The sequence below is a fragment of the Papio anubis genome, chromosome 3 (genome assembly GCF_008728515.1).
Source record: "Papio anubis isolate 15944 chromosome 3, Panubis1.0, whole genome shotgun sequence".
NCBI lineage: Eukaryota > Metazoa > Chordata > Mammalia > Primates > Cercopithecidae > Papio > Papio anubis.
In genome coordinates, this window is record NC_044978.1 from 109,731,089 (window position 1) to 109,758,183 (window position 27,095).

The 27,095-nt window shown below is 32.2% G+C and overlaps 1 protein-coding gene across 5 annotated transcripts in view; it reads right to left on the reverse strand.

Moving 5' to 3' along the window:
• EPHA5 (EPH receptor A5) overlaps positions 1-27,095 on the reverse strand; it is a 340,958-nt gene that overhangs the window by 110,815 nt on the left and 203,048 nt on the right. The gene's annotated exons all lie outside the window — the stretch shown is intronic.

The window sequence follows — 27,095 nt, forward strand, 5'->3', positions numbered from 1 at the left end:
TCATAGCTGCCTAGAGTAGATTGTATCTTATTTTTATTTGAAGTAGATAAATACATTTTGCACATAAATTAATAAATTATATATATTATATATATAAATACATTTGTAAATATATTTAGTGCCTCTATGATTTAAGTACCAACAGCTCATAAATAGAGGATTTGGGATTTAAACACGTTTATGATTCTAAAGGTACTTAACGTGATGCTTCTAAATATAATGATATAATGTGGTGTTTAGTAAAGCTAATTCAAAGAGAGATGTAGCATAGTGATCTATGCAAAACACCCACTAATGCAAATCATTACATACAGGTTATTAAGTATGCAAACCAGAACAAAATAAAATTTTTGAGTACTGAAGCAGATTCTTCTTAGTTCATTAAAAACACTGTAGGGTATTTGTTTTTGACATAGTTCTTTATATAACCTAAAAATGACTTCCATAATATAAACACTTTTGTTGTGCAGTGAATATAGAATCTAAACTCAATTTAGGTAAGAATTTGGGAAGGTTCCATATTAAAATACACATAAATATAAAACAAAATATTCTAATGTCCATTCAAATTACTAGACCTCTCTGTCTTCAGTGGAACAAAGCTGTAAGACCACACCAACATATTTTATATTCCCTTAGAATGTATAGTGATAACATGATGTTGGCCAGAACATGCATAGTTAAAACGTAATGTTGGTCATAGAATATGGGACTCTTGATTCTATTCCTCCAGATACTCAGATATATTTTAACAAAGCCTGGCTAAAGTATCCTATCATATAAATTTCCTATTGCTGCTACAACAAATTACCAAAAAACTAGTGGCATAAAACAACACAGATTTATTATCTTACAGTTCTAGAGGTCACAAGTCTAAAACTCAAGGTGTTGGCAGGGCTGTGTTTCTTCTGGAGGTTTCAGAAGAAAATCCATTTCCACGTCTTTTCTATCCTCTAAAGACTACTGGAATTCCTTGGCTCCAGCCTCTTCCTTCATGTTCAAAGCACGTTCACTCCGCTGGGCGCGGTGGCTCATGCCTGTAATTCCAGCACTTTGGGAGGCCGAGGGGGGCTGGATCACCTGAGGACAGGAATTCGAGACCAGCCTGGCCAACATGGAGAAATCTCGTCTCTACTAAAAATACAAAAATTAGCCGGGCATGGTGGGGGGCGCCTGTAATCCCAGGTACTCTACTCAGGAGGCTGATGAAGGAGAATCACTTGAACCAGGAAGGTGGAAGTTGCAGTGAGCCAAAATCGTGCCAGTGCACTGCACTTCAGCCAGGGCCTAAAGGTGAGACTCCATCTCAAAAAAAAAAAAAAAAAAAAAAACCTCTCACTCTAGCCTCTGGTTCAGTAATCACATCTCCTTTTTATCTAACTCTATTGTCTCTCTTATATTAATATAAACACTCTTAGACTACAGTGGTTTAGGATAATCTCCCTATACAGGATGACCTACCAATCTTAAGATTCTTAATCTAATCACAGCAGCAAAATTCCTTTTTTCATTTAAAGTAACATATTTCGAGATCCTAAGGAATAGGTTGTGGATTTTTTTTTTAGAAGGGCATCATTATTCAGCCTACCACACCTATATATATCCGGGTTTTCGCCATATTTGTGTCTAATCTATATCATTTTATAGGCTTTGCATGTTTACATTCTAGGCCAAGACAAAAGTTTTATAATAATATCTTTATTATGAATTTGTTAAATGTACCTATAAAATTATATTTTAGGTATACATACCCAAACACTTTCCATAGGACTACTTAAACATAGTTAGCAAATTAATATCTTATTTGTATTCATTTATGGAGGGTTTTTTTTGGAAATTGATCTAATCTTACTTGAAATATCACTAAATATTTTTTAAATGCATCATCTCCCTTTGCTCTTCCAAAGCACTTCTCTATTCATCACTTGCCTTTTACATAAATTAATGCAACTTTCCATCAAATGTTTCAAAATTCCAATGGAATAGGCAGAAAATTCCCTACTGAATCAAGATTGCTGCTTCGCATAATGTTGTAGGCCATCTCCCTACTAAATTGTTACGTTGAAATCAAAACACTGACTGTTTTTTTTTAAGACCACGAAATACCCAACCAGGACACTCTATTTAGGAAGACTTTTATGTGATTTTTCCAGCCTGTTCCAAAAATGAAAAACACAGCCAGACAATGTCTTGTTTAAGATACAGTGAGTAATATCAAGTATACATAGGAGACACCACAGAAATATAGGTCCTTGTAATTTCCCCATTGCCGTCTCTATGTGCAAATTATGGTATACATAGGGATAGGAATATGCCATTAACTGTCAATATTACATATACAAATCACACACAAGAAAAATAGAATCACCTATATTATCCACATTTTAACACTGGTCATAAACTATATATACACCCTGGGCAAGTTCATGAAAGTTTTATTGCTATGCATTAAATTTCAACTCACTGTCACTGAAAATTTTAGATTTGTGTAATAGGCGTCTTCGATCAGTCCACGATTTGTATCCACTGTTAGGTTTCTTGGCACAGAGTGGAAGCATTTTAATTGATGAGTCTACACATATGGGCTAAGAATAATATTTGCAGAATCTAGATTAAGTGTTCTTGAAGGCATACAAAATATTCATAATGGTATTTGTATGTTTTTTTTTTTTTAAATCTTCAAAGGATTCTTTTAAGTGTAGAAGATACTAAGAAATCAAAATATTTATTACAAACCTTGATGCTGATTCTCATAGCCACAAGGACAACGGGATAATTGGGATATCTAATTAGATTGACATATTCTTGAAATACTCCTAGATAAATTAAGAGTTTATAAACAAAGTACTTGTCTAGATGTTGCACTGTTTTCTTCTTTTTACACTTGTTATCTGAAAAATCACTGTGGCTGCTGGAAATCCCAGATCTAGAGTTGAGGAAGAGCTTCCATTCTAGTTCTGTCACTATCTTAGTATTAGGGGCAAATAGTTGAGCCTTTTTATATGTAAAATTAGGGTGTTAATGCAAACCATTTTCGCTAGTTTCTCTCTGATGATTAAAAACATTCTGCAAGCATAGAAATGAAGCACTGGAAAAAAAAATCCATCCACAATTGGTGGATTCAATTTTCTGACTGCATATTGAACATCTCCAATTAAATACCTGCATTAATAAAATGTAATATTATGTAAAATTTAAGTATGATTTTTTCTACCCTTTGATTTTAAGCATTTATTATAACGTTAGAGTTAAATTACAAACTTTTTCTCAGTGATTGTAAATACTATAATGTTCTCAATGAATAATAACTACCCTTAGTAATGAAATAACTATAAATAAGATCAAGTTCTTTTCTGTGAGGTAGGCTAAGCTGTTACTGATGAGAGCTGCTTAATTTGACTTATATTTGTAGGAGTTAGGTCCGTTTGGACATATTCATCTTTTGACACAGAGTTGTTCTGATAAAATAGAACTTGGGGAATCAGAAGCCATTATATAAATTCTTACAAATGGATGATTTGTATTCTTCAGACAGTATTTAACACTTTGGAGAAATATTTCTATATTTCCTAATGAACTGCTATCAAGGTCTACTAAAATAGTGCTATAAACACACACACACACACACACACAAAATGTAACTAACATCTATTAATCCATGATTTCTCGAGACACTCATGTTAAATAAAAATTCCATCCATCATATTTTATACTCCTGGTTACTTAGAGGATAAGACGATTATATCTCCTATCATTAAATCACCCCCAAATAACTCAATGGAAGTATTGATGGAACAATTCAGAGACAGATAAAACAAAAACTAATTGGTACCACATGCGCAGGAAAAGTTGACTAATTTGATTCAATGTTTTTACTTCTGAATATGTGCAAAATTCGGTAAAATATCCTTAGATGAACAATGTAGTATATATTTTGAAATCTACATGTTTGAAACAGTTAAATCAGCATAAGATCAAATAAACATAAGATTACCGGAACGATAACTGACTTTGACTATTTACACACGAGATCACCTATCCATAACTAACTTGCACCTAGTGGCATTAGGACAGTTTAATGACTCTCTGATCAATTACATAATGCCAAAAGTTCCCCCCCCCTTTATTTAGCACTCATTTGTTTTTTTATGCCCTCTTTAGAAAACAATATCAAGCTTTTGATGTACATATTTTCATTATAATAACATAGTAGGGAAGAAAAGGATCCTCTTTTTATAGCGTTCACTGCCAGGAATTTATGAATGATGTGCTAATTTTTGTAAGTGTGCCTAAAGAGAATGAAAGGGTTATTTGAAGAATATGTAAACAAGATTAAAATGTAAAAACAAACAATAATTTCTAATAGAAAAAATGAAGTGTTAACACTATTATAAGTTATTTACAATATCATTTTATTTTTATTTCCCCTCTTTACCCATGTGTAACGAAGGCATTTTTGTCAAACTTATTCCAGAATCTCAGCTTGCAATATTGCAAAGAAGGCAGAGCCATCCTACTGAGTTTATAAGTTTTCACAAAGCAACTCTGGCTTCCTGCCAATCAGAGCCTATTTCTTACTGTATTCAGTGACTATCCTTCTTACTTTGGGAAGCTGGGACAACTTCCCAAATAGGCCTTAATGATGTCCATCACCCTACATTAAAGTTAGGCATTTGTTTCTTTAGTTAATTAAAAATGATATATCAAATTTTGGAACATGTCACAAATAGTAATAAAAGAGTTTGCTTTTTATTAGATAATAATATACAATTAACCATATCTTCTTAGAATTATAAAGAAATAATGCATTATCTTGAAATCTATAATCATTAGGGAATGACCAACATTTCTGATACAAAGTTACCAATTCCTGACCAGAAAGTTATTCATAAGATTTTAATCATGTCATTTCCAATTATGCAACTGGATTGCATATTGGATTCAGAGTGAATCTAGAGCCTAACTTAAGTTCTGCCAAAATGCAGTAAAAATCAGGAATCCTACCAGTGCCTCAATATAGTCATTTGTAAAATTGGGGTTATATCTGTTTTACCTAACTCACAAGGTCATAGGGATTTAATACCATATTAAATTTAATTTTGAAATAATTAAAATAATAAAATTTCTATGTTCAAAATTAAAAAAGAAAATCATGAATTTACATAGTTAAAATATAAGCATCATTTTTTTCCCCTGTCCTATGGTGTCTTATCAGATCTCATAAGCCTCACACTGCAGCCTTTTAAAAATATTTCAGAAATGAAATCCTCTGCTTTCAGAAAACATTATTTATCTGCTTATACAGCATCATAGTAGGATCATTCTTTTATTTAATTAAACACTTGCAGGTAGCCTATCATGTGCCAGGCATAATTTTAATTGCTGGGAAAACAGCAGTAAACAAGAACAAGGCCCATACTTTCTTGACATTTGCATTCAAAATACTATTGATTTATCTATAAACTCATTCATTTAATGACTAAAAGACCGTCAAGAATAATCATAACAATACTCAAAATGCACAATTGAAGTCAAGATTGTTGCAAAAGCCTCATATTTGATTTTTCACCTCATTTCTCCTGATATGAATTCCCTGTATCAGTTAAATAATTAGTTAGTTACCAATTAATTAACATTTAATTCTTGGAAATAGATATATAAATATGGACATTAATGTAAATGTAAATTTAAATATATGCACACATACGTGTACATATGTATCCATATATATATACACATTCATGTATAAATTTTCATATGTTTTCATCTTTGAAAGACCTTCCCACATTCAACTTATAAAATATGAGCAGAAGGCTATAGAAACACAAAGTAGACCGTGAAGAACCAAATGGAGCTGAGGAGAATTATGAAAGGATTTAAATAAAAAAAAAATGTGAGCTGAAACTTAAAATGAAACTCTTCCATTGGACAAAGACATTTTAAAAGTGTGGAAATGAACAGTAGAGAGATACAACATAGGGACATCAAGCAGAATGAAACTGAAAACTAATTTTTAGAGCTAGCTACAAGATGGTTAGTGGTTTTATTTGGAAAAAAAAAATAGCAAGAATGTCAACTCAAAAGGAGGAAACCACATAAAAGGAAAGGACACTGAAGGTTTTAAGTTGTAACTATAAGATAGTGTAATGTGTAATTATGAAAAAGGAGTGACAACTCAGAACTACAGTTGAGAAGATAAATAAAATATAAGGGTTGAGGCAGTTTATATTTTAAAATAGCTGTAACAGCTAACACTTTACACAATGAATTAGCTAAAATATACTAAACTCTTACATACACCAATTCACATAAACGTCTCAACAATCCTATGAAGTAGATACTGTCATTATGCCCATTTTACAGATGAAGATACAGAGGTAAGGAAAAACTATAACTAGCAGTGCAGTTGATAAAATCCAGGAAGTCTGGATTCAGAGTCCATATGTCTAACCATTGATACCACCATACTATATAATAGGAGTTATATCCTAGAAGAGGCGAGGAAACTTGGAATACTTGAATACATTCATATATGTAAAAATGACTTTATAAGGGAAATCCAGATATTTAACATTTTGGTATTGCTTAGATTTATTGTACATGTTAGGTTAAAGTTTGTTCTATTTATGTCTAATTCCTAACATAAAAGCTGCACAATCTTTGCTCAACTAAGTAGTTTTGTTCTGCACCACCGCCCCACACCATACCCTGCTTTGGTATACCAAGTATCAGAATCAATCACTCTTTAAAACTCTTGATAGTCCAAGAGTTCATATCTTGCAAGTGCTGGTTGAAAATTCTTCCCTAAACCTGAGTAGAATTACAAGATGCTGACATAAAAGCATTTGAATTAAGAAGAAAACGTATGTGAATCAACAATTAAGTAAGTATAAAGACAGATGACAGGGTATTTTGATTTGTCTTCTTAGGAGTTTGAACTGAGAATTAATGATCTCTGTCAAAAACTACTCTGGTTTATTTTAGTAATTTCAGTAGGATATTTTATTCTGTACACAATGTGCCTATATTTCTTCTATTTTCTTTTCATATTTGCATTTACCAAAAGAAAGTCAAATGCTTAGGGTTTCTGCATTTAATTGATTTAGATAACTAATTCCTTTGGTGTTTTTAAAAAGTAAAAAAAAAAATTTGTTTGCATTATGAAAGATTCCGTCATGTTTGTAGCTATGATGTTAATTATATAGTATTTTACCTACCTTTTTGCAGTAGTTTTCACTAGATGCTTATATACTAATTATCAGAAAATAAATAATATTTCCCTTCATAAATACTTGCCACAAATATTATGAGATGTTCTGACATGAGGTCTTTGTGAATGCCACTGTAAACATTTAATAATATACTTATTGAAACCAAAATAGATTTATTTGTCTCTTAATAATATATTTGAAAATATGTTATTTCTAACTTCAGAAATATTGGCGTTAACATTGTCATAGACATAATCAATATGAATACCATTAAAATATTTTACATAGATGTTATTAAAATAAATAAAGGTATTCTCTGGCTTTTATTAATTCATTAAAAAGTTTCTTCAATAAATATATAAGTAATACACTAAGAAGGGAACATTGTGATAAAACAAGAGACTCCAGAACAGAGTTGGAGATATGGATACATATTAAATTTAGTATTAGGTGTGCAAAAGTTTATAATAATCATACAGAAATAGCAAGATTAAGGAAAATATATAAATATTTTGTTTTTATTCAAATTATACTTTTCCTAAATCTTAAACACACACACACATACACACACACACACACACACTGAGGAATTTTCTAATCTTATCATAAATAATGTAAAGTTATTTTCTATTACTTCATAAAATAAATACACTTGAATTAAATAAGCTAATTTTGTTGTAGTTCAATGTATATGTTATCCCTCACTTTTAAAGGCATTGGATGTCAAAACACATAGCATCAGGTCTAGTAATCATAAGCAATTCAAAGATTTATTACTCATTCAGGCATATGCAAAGCAAGGGGGGGGTCTTTGGGGAGGAGGGATACCACCTTGAGGAGGGTTCTCTGATGTCTGGGAAAAGGGAGAGAAGGAGAAAGTAAAGGAAAAGCCTTGTCTCCAGAGCCATTTTTAGTGGTCCATCTCCCTATGGATGTCTTCAGAGGTGGTAGTTTGGGGAGGAAGAGCAAATAAATTGAGCAGGCTGCTTTGGGTGCAACTTACCAAGCGTAGTATGAGTAAGTAGGGCTAAGATTTCTGTCTGTAGTTGTCTGCCCTAGGCCTGTGTTAATGTTTCAACCAGATGTCATTTTGTTGTCAGTAATTTATTGTTTCCAAACTTATTTCTCCACCAATAAACTATCAAAAATAAATTTACTACATAATAGACAAAAGGTTAACAATTTTAACATGGATAATCCCTGTCAATATACTATATTAATTTTCTAGTAACATCAGCACCTTTAATAACGTAATATAAAAGTTGGTCATATAAAGTAATTAATTGAAGAAGAATGCAAATGACCTGTAAACATGAAAAAACAAAAATGATTAGCTTCATGTGAATTAAAGTGTTAACTATCCAACTGGCAAAATTAAAAATAATCTGAAAACATATACTATTGAGGGTTTAAGAAAACCAGTATTTCCATACTTTGTTTGAAAAAACACATGCTATTGCAAAGTACATTTATAGTATTTACTTAAATTTGAAATGTATAGATCTAGAATAATTTATCTTTACCACTGGTTAAATATATCTTTAAAAATGCTCACTCTGGTATTACTTATAATAGGATTTTTTTTAAAAAAAAAAAAGGCAGGATGGAAGAAAGGAAAAAAGGGAGGGAGGAAGAAATGAAGTAAGAAAGAGGAAAAAAGAGCAATTAGATTGACTTAGAAGAACAAATTATGGAAATTATGGTATATCCAGTCCATGCAATACACTATAACTACAGATGTTTCTGCTTTTCATTACAAAATAGCTGTTACAAAGAACTACTGACTTGCACTGACTCTGTAAAACATATTAAGAAAAAAATAGTTTGGAATATTTGGAAATTCAAGGTATCAGAAAATAAGTTATTTTTAATTAAGAAATATAATCTAAGCTAAATAGAATAATTATCAAGAAAATCTCCTAGCTAGCCAAATCAATTGCACTTCTTGATTATATCTTTATTGTAAGTGTATGCCTATAATCTTTTTATTCTAACATATACAGAGTGTTCACTATGTGCCAGTACTATGCCAGGTGTTCGACATAGATTTCATCACTTAATATTCCAAATAACCAAATGGTTTGGATGATCCTATGATCCTATTTAATATACACATAAACAGACTATGTATAATTTTCTAAATAAAATGTCCAGTGTCATTCAGTTTATAAGAAGAGGTTCCATGTAGTCTGTTATGAACTGAGTATTTGTGTTGCTCCCGACCCCACCCAAATTTGTATATTGAAGCCCTAAACACTAATGCAATGGAATTTAAAAGGAGACCTTTGGGAGGTAGTTAGGCTTCAGTGAGGTCATTAGGGTGGGGCCTCCATGAAAAGAGCACTTATAAGAAGAGGAAACGTTAAAGAGATCTTTCTTTCTCTCTCCACATGTATGCACCAAGGAAAAGCCATGTGAAATTATAGCAGAAGGCAACTGTGTGACAGCTAGGAAGGGGACTCTCACCAAAAATGAATTGGACAACACATTGACCTTCCCAGTCCTCAGAATTGTGAGAAAATTAATTTCTGTTATGTCAACCAGTCTATGGTATCTCTAGCTGTCTAAAACACAGTCTGCCTACAAAGATTTACTCTTTATACTGACTCCACAAATCTATGTATCAGTGCCATTCTGTGTACTTGTATGTGTGTAGAAACTGGGCATCCAGATATGTAAGTACACACACTCAGGCATCCACACAATGATTTTTACATATTTCATATGAATATGTTGCATTATTAAATCTCTGAGTTTCTATAAATAGTAAAGCAGAATAAAATTACATATGCCCACTATAACCATATTTTTCCTTAGAGCTAGTAACAAAACATTTTTGTAGGCACTTTATGTTGTCTGTAATGATAAGAATAGTCACTATGAATTGACAGTGCCCCATAAGGTGAGAAGAAACTGAAATGCAGAGGAGGGTAAGTGACTTGCAGCAGTCAGAGTCACTGCCTAACACTTGAGATGACAACTCTAAAGTCTCAGATCTTTACTAAGTTCACCAGATCATGATCATTTATACAGTGAACTTCTGAAGTTAGAAACCCTTTAAAGTCCCTATTTGAACAAACTATATATTCTCCAACAGTTCTTTTCAAAGAACAATGCTAGAAACCTAAAACACCTTGGAGACTTGCCTTTTAGAAGAGCAAATCTAAAATGTCAGGTATAGTAGATGAGAAGGTCCAGCTGTAGTATCCTGGGGTTTGCCCTAGTTATTTACAACTTGTCTAGACTGAGGCATTGTACCTCACAGATGTTTCTGCTTTTCATTACTTTTTTAAAAAGTTTATCCAGATATAACTTTTCCCTATCTGAATTACATAAAGCTATCCAAGTTTTTCTAATATGTAGGTGAATTTTAGCTGCACAAAACCTGTAATTGTATGAGATGGAATCTTGTTAGAAAAATAGTAAACATACTAGATATTTCAACAGAGGGCATTTAATACAGAGAGTTGTTTACACTGTTACTGCAATACTAAATTAGATGGAAAGGAAATATTGAGGTAACACAATGACAATCACTGAAAGAGGCAGCTATCATTTCCAGGCCTAAGACAGGAAAAAATTTAAGGCATATAAGAACCAAGAAGCCTGGCTAAAGCTGGTACCTTAGAAGCCTGGGCGAGGGCCTTTGAAGGGGTGCAATGAGGCTGGTGCTAGCAATGCCTAAAGAAGACCGAGGCTAGACTCTCCTGTTTCTGTAAAGGCAAAAAGCAATTACTAGAGCAGTAATACCTAGAATGGCAAGCTAATAGGAAGGGCAATTTCCTTTCCAAACTCCATCTGCTTTCTAGTCTCCTTTGCATTCCCTCCTATTGGTGAACTCTGACAGAAAGCCATTGGGCAAAGGAGAAACATGTTTGCTGGGTCTCAACACTAGCAATAGCAAAGTAGCCTATAGTAGGATGACCTATTTCCCTGAAAAAAAAAAAAAAAAATAGTTTACACTTGCAGGTGTCTCTGTGTGTGTGTGTGTGCGCGCACGCGCGCACGCGTGCGTGCACACACGCGTGCACTGCGGGTACACATGTATGTGTAAAAGCTTCCTGTAGATTTGACTTGTACTGTAACAGGAAACATCTATTACTAAGAAGCTGATTCTTATTTGAAAATCAGACATAGTGGACCTGTGTACTTACATAATAATTTTACTAATGTTGCTACCAAGTAATTAGGCTGTATGTTTTCACTAAAACAGTTTTATTTTATAATAGTGCAAATGTGAACTTAAATTCCAGTTCTGCCACTTTCTAGCTGAGTGATTTAGGGAAAATCCCTTACCCATGCTGAAGCTCCTTTTGTCTCTGTAAAATGAAGATAATATCTATCCTGAAGTTGTTCTAAAGATTAAGGATATGATATATATACATATAATCTAGCCAGCATCTATTATATAGTATTGCCCAATATAATATTATTGTAGATACAAGTCATTTTCATTTGAACAATCTTATTTAATCTTTATAAAATCTCAGGAGAAAAGAGTAAATCAAAGATCCATTTATTGAATGTTATTATGCACAGTACACTGATGGAAGAATTTTTATAGGAGCTATCTTGTATATATACATTCTCTTGTTTTTCCGACCAAAAGAAATTAAGTTTAACCAGGTGAAGTGATTGGCTCAGTTCTGCACAGAGTTAACATTTACAGCCAGTGTGCTTTTATTGACATGAGTTAAGCTAAAATGCTTAGTGTGTAAAGTGTGGATTTCAGATCAGAAACATTTTATTTGTTTTAATTTTTTACTGCTGTAACCAATATTTACCTTCTTTTTTTTGGTTGTTCTGCTGTATTATATTACCACTTAATCACTATTTATTGAAAAGGATAAAAACCCTAAAAATTCTGATGCATTTTGCTCGGTTGCTTTTAGGAGTAATTGTATTTTCCCTCTCAAAAACTTAAATTCTTTTATCCCTAGATATTTCCTCATATTCCTAGGTGCCTAAAAAAAATTATATTTTTCTCAGTTTTTCATTGAATTAGTCACTTAACACATTTTTATTTTGTTTAAACAATACAGAAAATATAGCAAAGAAATAAATAGTAATGGATTTTAGAAGAGTTGAATTCAGAAATATTACTACGATTTATGTTTTATCCTGCACTTCTAAAAATAAAATACTTCTTTTTCTAGTCTGAAAATGTTTCTTATTTTTTATTCATGTTTTGGATATACATTTTTATAGGATATCCATAAACCGAGGGCTATGGTAGCTTTAAATCAATCTATACTTTAAAAACCTTGAAATTTAGTGTTTGGGTTCATGATTTAAATTTTGTTATATGTACATTTTAAATTTGCATACAAATTGTTTAAAATAATTTCGATTTCCTTTAGTTCAGTATGTGACTATGGAGTTTATAACTGATTGAACAAAAATATTACATTTTTAAACAAAATGTCATTTAATTGACTTATTCATCAGTGTTTAAGAGCATTGATAATCAGAGATGAAAGAAGCTAGTTTAGACCAAGTGATGAATAGCCGGAAACCTTCAAATATTGCTACTTTATGAGAAAAGTTAATCGATCATATAGTTTCCTAGTAATGAAGATGCCAACAGGACTGTGAGCATTCTAAGGAAAATTTATCATCAAGAAAATTCACATTAAATATAATATCTGTGTATTCCAGTCTTAACTTGAAAGCTTGAAAGAAATCGGTTGCCATCTAAAATTTTAGCCCTTTTTTCCTGTAGGTTGGTGTTCCATGCCTTTACTTGGTGACCTTCTATTTGACAGATTACACTTACTACATTCATTAAACAAAAAGTTTAATGTTCTTGTACAAAAATATTAATTTTGGTTCAAATAGCTATACTTCAAACTACTTCAAATCCACATATGGATAAAGCTTCAGGAGCAAAGCTAACAATTCTTTTATCTCCTCTAGTAGCTCAAGGAATGGAAATATTTCCAATTAAGGATGAAATGCTTCTTAAATACTGAGTTCATTCTGAAATTGAACATTCAAAGTATACCATCTCCTTTGTCCCAGTGTCATCTGGACCACCACTATCTCTCCTGAATCCCTCAATAACATCCTATCTGGTTTTCTTTCTTCCACTCTGGCCACATAGCTATTAGCTACACAGCTGTCAAAGCGATCTTTGTAAAACAAAAGTTAGATCATGTCAATCATCTGCTTCACTCTCATGATATTTTTAATATAATAACAAATGTTTCAAAATGTGTTACAATGCCTTCAATAAATGTAGATGTTTGCTTAATTCAGTTGTACCAATTGTTTATTATTTTTAAAACTTAGTATTATCTTAGCTTTATTCTCTTAGTATGAATAAATTTATATAATGACTAGAATTAGATCTATTTGGAATAAAATCCTATCATAATCAGTCAGAAAACTACTTATTTGTTCTTTTAATCATTACTTTACTTAATAAATATATTTTTTCCTGAATATTTTATTAAAAACATTGATAAATACTGTGACACCACAGGAAAAGGAAAATAAGAACACTGTGAAGGCCACAAGCATTATTCTTGTAGAACTTAGCTTCTAGTGAGGGATACAGACAAGTAAAAGAGGCCATTACAATGTGGAAATAACTATAGTAGTAGGAGAGTGTACTATGGGAACACCTATGTAAAACACCTCTTCTGGACCTGAAGAATCAGACAAGTCTACTAAAGGAAATGAATTATAACTTAAGATATGAATAGTGTACAGAAATAGTCACATAAAAGAGTGTAGGGATGCTCATGTATGGACATCGGGTGTGTGTATGGACAGAAAGAACATTATATGTGTGTATATGTGGAGGGATTGGGGGTCACTGTATGATATTGAAATATTTAAATATGTTTCAATATGGCTATGACACAAATGGTGAAGTTGGAGAATAAGATATGAAGTAATAACAAAAGCAGGGACAAATAACATAGCACCAATAGACCATATTAAATAGTTTGAATAATTTATTTTAAGACCAACTGGTTATATTCAATAGTTAGAATTAAAGACTACTATTACCAAGTCTGCATTTTTAAAAGCTCACTTTTGTTGTTGTTGTTCTTTGAGACAGGGTCTTGTTCTGTCACTTAGGCTGCAGTGCAGTAGCGTGATCATAGCTTGTTGTGACCCTCAACTCCTGGACTCAAGCAATCCTCCCACCTCAGTCCCCTAAGTAGCTAGGACTACACTTGTGCGCCACCACACCTGGCTAATTTTTACTTATTGTTGTTCTGTCTACATTGAAAAAAATAGATTGGTGGAGGGGTAAGGTTGTAAATAAAACAGTTAGAATATGGCAGTAGTTCCTAAGTAGATATTTGCTATTGGGTGGAGACCATGATATTCACTTAGATATTCCACATACCTCTGCACAATAATGTTACTGCATTCAGTATACTATGACCACCATTATGGTTGATGTCTAACAAAATTATTGCTCCTTTGTCACAGTTGCTACTCTGAAAAGAGGATTTGGGGCCAGAGAACTATGAGAAATATTTATCTGTCATATATTAGAAATGCATATATATATATACACACACATATATATATTAAAAATGATATATATTATATATATTTTCTTAATTCTGAAGCCTAGACTTGAGTGGTAAAATTTTGTTGGTTTTTCTTTAAGCAAAAATTGACAAAAACTGGAAGACTTCTAAATCTTACTACTATTTTTGCTTAGACAACATTAAATCAACAATATGCATTCATATCCTATTCCTTGCCAACACAGACGGCTTAAAATGTTAAGTTATTTGCCATAGATGAATCTATTGACTTGTGAAAAGTACATTCATTGGACAGGAAGAAAAAAAAAATTGAGAATTTCTGGTATTACTTGAATAAATTTACCCTTATCTGACAAAAAAAAAAAAATGATTTGAAGAAATTATAACAAAATGACAAATATTTTTAAATAACCTAATAAGAGGGAAAATACATGAAAGATATCATGAGAAAACCCAGCATTTATCTAACAAAAGTGTCAAAAGAATAAAGTAGAAAGAACAAGAACATATGATTTAAAGACACAACAATGAGCAAATTCTAAACTAGATGAAAGTGATAGATATAACTTCATATTCAACAATCATAATGATTTCCAAAACCTATAAGTGAAAATAATATCAATATCTTTAGTGTTATATGAAAACTGTAAAAATTATAAAGACAATAAAAAAATTAAGAGACAACAGAGAAGAAAGTAAGATGATGTATAAACTATGGTTTACACTGATAACAAGCTCTTTTAGAGGACAGTTAAAAGTATGCCATGAGAAATGAAAAAAAAAACATCAAGTTATTAAAAAAACAAAGAATAGTCAAAATCTGTCACACTAAAAGTAAAAAAAAAGGACAGAAAAAATCACAGACATATTGTAATTTTATAATAAATATGACATTGTAATTATTATATTTATTATAAATAAACAAAAATACATTGTAGGGCTGGGCATGGTGGCTCATGCCTGTAATCACCAGCACTTTGTGAGGCCAAAGCGAACAAATCACTTAAAGTCAGGAGTTCCAGAGTAGCCTGGCCAACATGGCGAAACTCCGTCTCTATTAAAAATACACAAATTAGCCAGGTGGGGTGGCACATGCCTGTAGTCCCAGCTACTTGGGAAGCTGAGGCAGGAGAATCGCTTGAACCCAGGAGGCAGAGGTTGCCATGAGCTGAGATCATGCCATTGCACTCCAGCCTGAGTGACAGAGCCAGACTCCATCTCAAAAACAAAGAAACAACAACGAAAAAACCAAGGTTGTACTTACAGTGATTTTGAATAAATAAAGCACACAATAGAGATACTAGAAAAAGACCCATGCGTATAGAGTGTATTATATATTACACAGTTGTCATTACCCATAAGAAAATGATAAACAATTTAGCAAGTGGCATTGAGAAGCAAATTATTCATACTAAAATGACCCTGACATCATAATACGTAATAAATCATAGAAAAATTAGAGATCTGTATGTGAAAATCCAAATTTAATTTTAGATGGGAATATATGATGATATCTTTACATCACACTTCAAGAAATAATTTTTTAAAAAATTGACAAGAAAGTACAAATCACACAGAACAGATTGACAGTTTTTTACTTGTCAAAGTAAGAAATAACATGTAACAAAAATTTATTTTAAAACTACATATTAAGCAAAAAAAAAATGCATTGGGTTAAAAGCAATAAAAATTACTACCTAATGAACATAAATTTTAAAAAGGATTATTCCCACGTAAAAGATTGTTTAACTATGACCAGGCAATTTGTAGAATAAACTCAAATACCCAAAATTATATGAAAAGTTTAAAACCCTTTTCAAGAATCAGGAAAATGCAAATAAAACAAAATGGGATGCATTTAGCACCTTAAATTCAAAAATCTGATAAAAGCAAGCATTAATGAGAGTTTAAAAAAAGAGTCTTTAGCACTGACTTACATTTTTTATAGTACACATTTGTACAGTTTGGTGGGAAACTTGAAAACTTCTGCCATAGAAGAAATTGAATTCTATGTATCTGCCACAACAAAACCCAAGAACATAAGCAGAAAGGGATAATTACAAAGGTTGTCATAGAACAAAAAGTTGTCAATATGAAACTGTCTTTTAGTGGAAGAATGGACATACTGTCGTATATTCATAAAACAATTATATAGTGAAGTTAATATCTAAGTATTGTTATGGCTTGAACAGTGTTTCCCCAAAAGTAGTTGAAGTCCCAAATCCCACTACTCGGGAAGTTGACCTTTGCAAAAACAGGGGCTTTGCAGGATCACATTAAAATGAGATCACTGGGGTGAACCCTACTCTGATATGACTGTCTCCTTATACAAAGGAGAGATTTGGACACTAACACACAGGTATCACACAGGTACCCTTATTCCACAAGAATGCCTTGCGGACATTGGGGCTATGCTGCCACCAGCCAAGAAACACCAGAACCTAGGAGGGAAGCCTGAAACAGGTCCTTCTCTAGTACTTTCAGAGAGATCAGGGCCCTGTCTACATCTTGATTTTGAATTTCCAGCCTTCAGAATCATGAGACAATAAATTTCTGTTGGTTAAGCTACTCAGTTTTTGGTCCTTTGTTATGTTAACTTTAACAAATGAATACAGGTATCAATATAGATAAGTCTTTAAAAGGATTAAAAAGAAAAATGCAAAAGAGTCATGAATATTAAATTTTTAAATACTTTTTTTACTAATGTCTACATTTGCCGTGAAACTACTGAAACACATACGCAAACAAGATACACCCACTTAAGGATGATAGTATATTATGGAGAGAGAGTGAGAGAGAAGAAATTGAAGTCGGAATTTATAGAAATTGTTATATCTCACTTAGAAAACAAAAGCATTTAAGCAAATGAGTGGAAATATTTCTTACGTTTCAGCCTACTGGTAAGTACATTAGATCATTTTATGTAAGCTTTTGTTTCATCATTAAAAATATTATAGTTAAAAGTGAGACACAGAGACCACACGTGACTCTATATTTTAACGTCCAGTGGACCCGGACCCATATGTCAGCATTTCACATGCAAAGCCACCCATGACCATTATGCTGAGGGGCACAGATCCAGACCAATGTAAAATCTGGTAGACACTTGTTTCACTTTCAATTCCAAAGCATAGTGGCAAATAATATGTGATAATGTGAAATACTATAAATATCTTTTTTCTAATTATTAATCATATCAAATAATTAAAGTTAGAGATAATTATAATACCAGCCCAATGTTTGGATTAAAAAACGAAAGTGACATACTTGCAGCTCAGTTCATTTTTTTTGACAGAATGAAGTCACCTATGCATTGACTTTCCCATTTAATCTCCCAAATGATTAATTTGTTCACAATCTAATCTCAGAACAAAGTACATTATCCCTAAAGAACCTCAAAATAATTGTGGCAACTAATTCATCAGTACAAATCCTAAATTGCTTTTCTCTTTTATGCCCTCTAACTTAAAATGGAAACATGAGTAGTACTTTGCCTCTTTAAGTAAAACATTATACAATCTCAAAAAGGTTTTCATGAACAAGAGGAAACATCTTTCCCATTTTGACTAATTCTTGGAACATGAACAGCGAAACCTTATTCTTCAATACAGACCTTCTAATGATACTTCAAAGACTTACAAAGCACCCTAGAGACTGTTGAGAAGTGCCCATTGTTACATGATAAAGCCCGCCTCACACAACAGGTGGCTTCAATCACTTTTGGATAAGTAGCTTCTTTCTGTGAGATATCTTGCATCACATACATTAGTCAAAAAGAAATACTAGCTTTTTATTTTTTCATGGAAAAAAGAAATGAAAAAGGCAGTAACCATATTTGTTCTTATAATATGTTTTCAAGTATCTTCAAATAATCTTTTTTGATACAAGACATTTTAAATTGTTTTGGATTGAATATTTAAATACTATTCTACTACATTTTTACCACATTTTACAATCCCAATTACATACCAAAATAAGCACATTCCTTTTTCCTAGCCATTGATTATAGTAGGCTGTAGGTGTATAGATTCAAAGTTATATAAAAAAATAGAATTAATAAACATAGTTATGGCAACTAAGTATGACATTCAAAGGATATAATTATACTTTTATAACAATTAAACAACATATAATATGAGTCAAATATGTCCCTGAGCATGGTAAAGCTGTTTTATCAAAGTTAGTGCAGTTATAACAAGTTTTTATAACTATAGTCAGGTGCTATTAAAACTAGATTTTTTTTTTTTAACTTTCTATATAATAGCACTGACAAGGCAAGATTCCTAGAATAATCTGAATAGGCCTAATGTTGTGGTCAGATATTCATATACGTATAAAAGAGCTATAAGAGATATTTATGAATGATTGTGTGTTGCCAATTGAGAGGAAAGATGAATGTGACCACCAATGAGAGGAGTCTGTGAAAGCCTGTAGGAAAAATCAGACATGGGCTATTGAGGTGACTGTCTGCTGCCAGAAGGAACTTTTCTTCCTACTAGTTCAATTTTTAACATTTTATTGTTTAAATATCCAAAAAAAAAAAATGTAGTATTATCTTGTTAGTTAAAGTTAATGTTTCATCTCTGTAAAATTATTTTGTGAGTGATGGTGAAGTTTGGGCAGGTGGGGAAATCTATCCAGTAAATATTTTTAAATCATCAGAAGATCAACAGTAGAAAATAAATCAATAATAAAGAATAAAACTAATTCCATTGAAAAGTTTCATGGGCTTTTAGCTTTTCTTCAAAATACTATTGATCATGCCTGTACATTTTACTGGTAAGTTGTATTTAACCACTTCAGTGATTGCTATTTGGTGTGGCGAGAGTTAAAATTTATAACCAATTTCAATTTCTGCACAATTCTTTATATGCATAGAGATTAACACATTTCTTTTCCCATGAGACATTTAACATTTATAACAAATGTCAAATAGATTAACACACCTATTCCTAACATAATTGAGAAGGTAATTCATATAAAAATGTTATTTTAAATGCTGACATATGTTAGAAAACTTATTTTGTAGTGTTCTTTAAGTTACATAAACATACACACACTCCAGCGAAGGGCAGAGAAGGCTAGTTATTCTAAGTAAATTTGTGATTGAGACTGATTATTGCTAATAAATAAATAAATAAATAAATAAATAAATAAATAAATTAGCTAGCTCAGCTAAAATACAAAAAGAAAGATAAACATCCTATGGCTGTTGGAATTATTAATAAATTTAAAAATCAGTAAATGTGTAAACATTCACTTAAAGCATAGTGTCAGTTTCCTTGAATGCAAGCAAATAAACTAAAATGAGTAATATTTGTCCTTAAATTTGAAAGAACTAAAGCAGAAATGATAAGGAAATTAGAGTATTCAAAAGATTCATAGCTAAAAACAGTTTGTGCACTGTATTAAATATGTATTCTATTTAGAAATTTTACACTTCAAATACAATAATCTAAACTTAACTGAAAAAAGAAGATGAAGAAAAATCCTCCAAAAAGAAGAAATTTTGCTGACTTGATCAGTATTCTTTTTCTTTCCTATGGTTTCCATTTTCACTGAGCAAATGTTTCTAAGAATCTCTTTCGTCAGTCTTTGTCCATGTAAACAATGGTTTTAGTGACTCAGAAAAATTTAAAAAGAGAACGTTCATGGTAATAAATGATCATGATTTTTTGACTTACAATGAAAAAATAAATTTTCCTTTCAAATCATTTTGCATTCCATATGATTATTGTAAGTTAAATGCACACAGTTTTGCAATATTTTCTTCCATGGATAATCATTTTTTGATACTCATAATGTAAGCTGTTTTCTCTTGAATTTTACTATACCAGCACACATAAAAAGTTATACTTACTTAAAAATCCTAATTAAAATATTCAATACAGATAATACGCTCTTAAATCGTTTATGTGTAGAAATTATAATGCAAAATTAACACAAATCTACATAAATCACTAAATATTCCACTAAGCAATACAGTTTTTAAACATGTTTTTATAATCTATCACATGTCTTTTTTTCCAAGATATGTGAAAACAAATTAAGGTTAAGATTTTTATTTCTCCAACTCTTTAGGTCAGTGAAACTGCCGTGGGCCACAGGTTGGACCAGTTTGCTCTAAAACAATAATCGGTCACAGAGAGAACCAAGGAAAGGCACTCTCCCAATAAACAGAAACACCTGAAACTGGTGATTAGCCGCTTCCTGATAAGATCTCAGGAACTGGGTGAGTGGACTCAAGCATGTTCATTAAGAAGGCCGAGACGGGCGGATCACGAGGTCAGGAGACCGAGACCCAGACCATTCCGGCTAACACGGTGAAACCCCATCTCTACTAAAAATACAAAAAAAAAAAAAAAAAAAAAAAAAAAAAAAATTAGCCGGGCGTGGTGGGTGCCTGTTGTAGTCCCTGCTGCTCAGGAGACTGAGGAAGGAGAATGGCGTGAACCCGGGAGGCGGAGCTTCCCGTGAGCCGAGATTGCGCCACTGCATTCCAGCCTGGGTGAAAGAGCAAGACTCCGTCTCAGAAGAAAAAAAAAAAAAGAAGAAGAAGAAGAAGAAGAAGGAGGAGGAGGAGGAGGAGGAGGAGAAGGAGAAGAAGAAGAAGAGGAGTAGCAGAGTTTATCTGGCATATGACCTTCTAGGGACATTCAGCTGATAAGGAAGAATGCCTCAAGTAAGCATGTGTACGACTCCAGTAAACACACCGCACATGCACATGCTCCCCTCCCAAGTGCTAGTAGTACACTGGACATGCAGACAGCCCACCCCAAGGGAAGAATCAGGGGAGAAGGGATGCAAGACCTTGGAAACATACTAACATAAAACCCTAAGTCAAACGTCAAACCGGGAAGTTGGTCTGTCAAGTCACCTGCTTTTCCCTCTTCCAAGTGTACTTTACTTTCTTTCATTTCTGCCCTAAATCTTGCCTAGGTCTCTCCTTCTGCCTTATGCTGCCTCAGTTGAATTCTTTCTTCTGAGAAGGCAAAAAGTGAGTTTGCTGCAGACCCCTACGGATTTGTTACCACTAGTAATATGAATAGTGGGCCAGGTGCTGTGGTTCACGCCTGTAGTCCCAGCACTTTGGGAGGCCAAGGCGGGTGGATTACCTGAAGTTGGAAGTTCGAAACCAGTCTGACCAAAATGGAGAAACCCCATCTCTACTAAAAATACAAAATTAGTTTGGCGTGGTGGCGCATGCCTGTAATCCCAGCTACTCTGGAGGCTGAGGCAGAACAATCGCTTGAACTCGGGATGCAGAGGTTGCAGTGAGCCGGGATCGTGCCATTGCACTCCAGCCTGGGTGACAAGAGCAAAACTCCCTCTCAAAATAATAATAATAATAATAATAGTAATAAATATAATGATAATAATATGAACAGTGTTGGTCCTATGCAAATATGGAAGAGAAGTAATTTATCCAATGAAAAATCTTTTTAGTTGTGTACAAAAAGTATAGCTTAGAGTCAGATGCCTACTAGATAAATGTCAATGCATGAAAAAGGCTATGACTTGTTCTGTTTAAAGTAAAAGAACAGTGTAAATGCTGTAAGGTAACTTTGCCACAGAGATCTCCATAGATTCAACAGCTTCTAGAATGTACACATTATACATGTGAGTCTATCAGATAATGTAACTGCTCAAAATTGCATCCTGACACTTAGGGTTTTTCGAGAAAGAGTCCATCTGCTTCCACAAATTTCAAAGTGGATGAAACCAGTATGTTTTGGAAATTGATGCCTATTACAACTTAAATTGACCTGACAGAACAGCAAAAGTTCAGTTTAAAACTTTAAAGCACAGACCACAAGTACTATTTAGTGGAAGCTCATTGAAAATTGCAAACTTGATCCTTTCTTAGTCATGCTGAAGAAATGGGTTACGAATAGCCTTTCGGAAATTAACTTATTTTTAAGTAGAGAGATGCCTGTGTTAGTCCTTTTTCCTTTGTTACCTCTGACACTCTTTCTTTCTCTCTCATACAAATACGCATTTTATGAAAATTATATTTCTTTCTTCTTGTTAGTGGAAAATCACCTAAATTTTAGTTTCCTCATCAATTTGGTAGAGTGGACACAAGCAAACAGCTGTACATCAGGCCTGTCCTTTCTTATTCCTTGCTAGATTTTCTCTCTAGTTCTTGAGAATACTTGTCAAATTTATTGATCATCTCTTAGTGGTTGCTGGAAGTAACTTCTCATAAGAAACACTGATCTGCTTACAACTCAGGTAATTAGTGTAGATTTATTTTAACACTGTGAGGAAGCCATATCAATGCATTAATAAAATCATTGCATGCAAGAGAAACAGTAAACAATATTCTGAATCTTGTTTCTATTTCCTTTTTTAACTTATTAGAAAATAATTTTATTTCAGTAACATTACTGTGTAATGACAAATGTAACACACATAAAGAAAAAAGCAGATGGTGCACTTTAGTGCATTGTCATTGACATTTAACTCTTAACAATCACTGCTCAATCTAACCTTCATTTGCCCAGACTTGATTAGAATGAATTTAAATACAAATGTCTTGAACACATAGGATCGGTTTTCTTAAATTCTGAAGAGTTATTAACATTGTTAAAACATTATGCCCATAGTAGGAACTAAAAACTGAGTCCCAAACTCGTTTCTTACACGTTTTATAGTTGTACATCTTTATTCTTATTAACTAAATTTGAAAGATATTTTTCCCCTTCTTTTCAAGTAAAGATCAGATTTCAGAAGCCATTCACAAGTACATTATTTTTTCTACTTAAATGGACAGTAGAGGATCCCAAAAGGAAAGTTGTGGGGAGGGAGAAACTTGTTAAAAGAACCATGAATCCGTATGAATAACAAGTATGCAAATTTGCTTGAAAATGGGTGCAATCAGAATGAATGCCCTAACTGCTCTGCTAGCCTGTCACTGAAAGAAAAAGGAATTTCTATCCCAGAGGCAGATCTCTACTGTATTTGCCTTCCTTGGCCAATTTCACAGCATTAATTTCTGCAGTTTTATTTCTGAACCCTTCTTTACTCTGTTCTTCGATTTTTTTTTTTTTTTTCCTCAGAGGAGTGGAAGAAAAGGAAACAGTAGCATCATCTGCTATATTCTAAGCATTCCAAGTATGATGTAGAAGCTGATCTATTGTCTCCAATTTGTTAAAGACCAGTAAGAAGAAAAACTTTGCACTTTGTTTTAGAATCATTGATGAAATGTTAATGCTGATTAGTGTGTCACAACAAGACTGTCGTATTTTTAACCAATCTCGCATGCTGCTTAATTTATGATAGGAGTGCTTGAAGGAAGCCAGTTAATTAATGAATCTTGGAAATGTTTAATTAAATTTCTAATCAACATAAAAGGTTCATGAGAACACAATTATTTTAGTGAAATATGAATTTATCAAAGGATATCAGTTATAAGTGGAAAAATCATACAAAATAAACATATACACACACACACATACACACTGCTATTAGCTGATTTGTAATATGTCACCTATCCACTTTCCCAGAGGTGATTAGTAATATATGAAAATTTTCTTTCTATTTCAATCTATGGAAGTAAGGCGATATACTTGAATTCATCCCTTCCTTTCTATCTAATTAAACTGCTCAGTCCCTGAAAATTCACAACCCCAAGAGTTTATTTGTTACCTCATTGTAGCAATGAATATCATATGCATTATAAATATCATTGTTTTATTAGGGTATAATGTAAATCAGTATAACTAAAACGACAGAAAGAAATGATAACCTGAGAACTGAGCTCCTTATACTTAAAAGAAGGGGGGAAAAATAAGACTTTTTGATAAGCTACACATACTTTCAATTGTGAACTGAAATAAACATACTATATTAATTTCTTCAGTAAGAGTGAGTGGGAGAAAAGGAACATTGAGCTGCACAGGAAGAGACTGCATATTGTTTTTGTTAATGGCATTTAGTTCAATCAAGGCTGACTGGGTTATTTATAGTCTTCTACTTAGGCTTCTAGTGACTTCTGTGACTTTAGCAAGTTACCTAAACTCGGTGTCCTCACCTGTTAAATGGGGAGACACTATGCCTACATCATAGGATCATTATAAGCATTGAATGATTTGCTTGATAAAAACCATATAATAAGAAGACTATAAGTTATACATTAAATAAGTAATTTCTTTTCCCCTATTCTTCTACTATGGAAACATATTTCTCTTTAATTTGAGAATATATTATATTTATGTGAACTAGTATTTGCTAAGAATTGCTTAAAAATGTACATCTCAGATGAAGAGTGAAGAACTCAAAATCTGAAATAATACTTTTTCTACATATATTATTTCTATGTGCATTATATTTTTCTAAATTATTATTTTCTGGTCAATGAAGAGTCATGTAGCCTAACACAGTAGTTGTCTAGCATAGCTAAGCACCTACTACATCAGAATTAACAATTACAATTATTTGAAGTGTAGATATTATGGCTAATGCTGTATCTGTTATATCAGGTGGCTGATTTTGAAATGCCAATATAACATGTAAATGTATGCTACTTAGATTTATTTTTAAAGGTAGATTAAGAGTAACTTTTTTGAAGGAAGTTTTTATACTAAGATAATTGACAATATAAATATTCAATGTAAGATTGTTTTTTCACTTCAAATTATTCTTTTCAATTATTTTATCTCAAAAATGTGTGAAGCAAAATTTAGTTTAATACAAAGAAATTGTAATGGCTCTTCAATGCATAGGGAAATAAATGAAATCTTTCTATTCTAGTATTGAAGCCCTCCAAAATCTTGTATCAATTTACCTTTCCAAACATATCATCCCCTAGACAACATGAACTAGACAATTCTAAATCTTTTATGCATCTTTGATAATGCTCTCTGCCTTTACTCAATATGTTTCCGTAGCCCAACATGCTCTTTTCCATCTTAGCATGTCCAAATCCTACACACAACTGATGACCTTATTCAACTGTCTCCTTAATGAAATCTTTTGAGTGTCTCATCTGGAAATAGTCACTGTTCCTTCTTAATGTCCACATTAATTTATTAATCTTCCTAATAAACCTACTTTTAACTTTATCTTAGAGTTACTTGTATCCATATGTAATTCTCATATTAAAGTGTACACTCACTGAAGACAGAAATTTTGATTCATTTCTGTTTTTCAAGTATTACCTACAACAGTACCTTTCTAATAGTAGGTATTCAAAATTATTGTATAGTAGATGTATAAATAGAAACAAGCCTAAAGTAAATATTATCTATTATTAATTTGTTCAATAATTTAGTGAACCATTCATTTATATCTATTCTCCATTTGGCTCCATTTAGAATTTGAGATGAATATCATCATTAAGAAGGCAAGTTAACATATTCATTAACATAAATCAAAATATCTTTCTCTTTTATTAATTTTAAGTGCTTAGTCACACAGTGATGATGCATGTGAATTTTCACACCTGTTATTTTTTAAGAGCGCAAGAATCAATTGCATTTTCACATTCTAACACCTGCAAACAAGGTAAGCAAGAAATGCATAAGCAGAAATCTGAATTATTATGTTTCTTTCCTCTGAAGAATAAACAGGGGCCAATTTGTGCTACAGACATTTAAGGGGTATAATGACCGTACTCAATACTTAATTTAGTTCCTAATTCAGATCAGATATAGAAACAAAGTAAGGTAAGTAACACATCTTAATAATGGGCTTCAGTTAAAAATTTCTGATCTGGAACTGGCAAATTATTGTATCTCATCAATAACATGGAAACTAAAGGAAAACAAAACAATAATTTGAAAAGTTAATTCAGCTTTATGGGAAACTACTTTTCCATTATTTGTCACAATTTATTTCAGTTGATATAAATAATGCACAAATCACTGTTCTTTTTGAGGATTTTAATGTATCTTACTATATATGTAAATACTTTCATTTACTATTGCACAAGGAAAGTAGGAATGATAAGTTGAATAAAAGGCTATCCCTTTTACTGTGTCAGTAGTCTGAACTGTAACTTGACATACACAGATTTACTTCTAAGGCATGATTATGGTCAATTTTTCTTGTCTTTTCTCACATACTGAAACTCACACCAAGAACATATATAGTATAATAATATACATGTGTTTATTAAAGCTATTTACCATTACAAAATTTTCCAAACATGGAAACAATAAAATAAAACCTAAATTTTTATATTTATGCATTTCAATCTCTCTTTTGTTAGAATGGAAATGAAACACTAAAGCCAATAAGACAATATGGAAGACAGTAATTTTTATAAAGGAAATCTAAAAAGGAAGGTAGTTAAAAATCAGCAAATCAAAGAAAAGCTAATGAAAAAAATATATTGATTGATTCTAAAATAGTAAGTTATCCTATA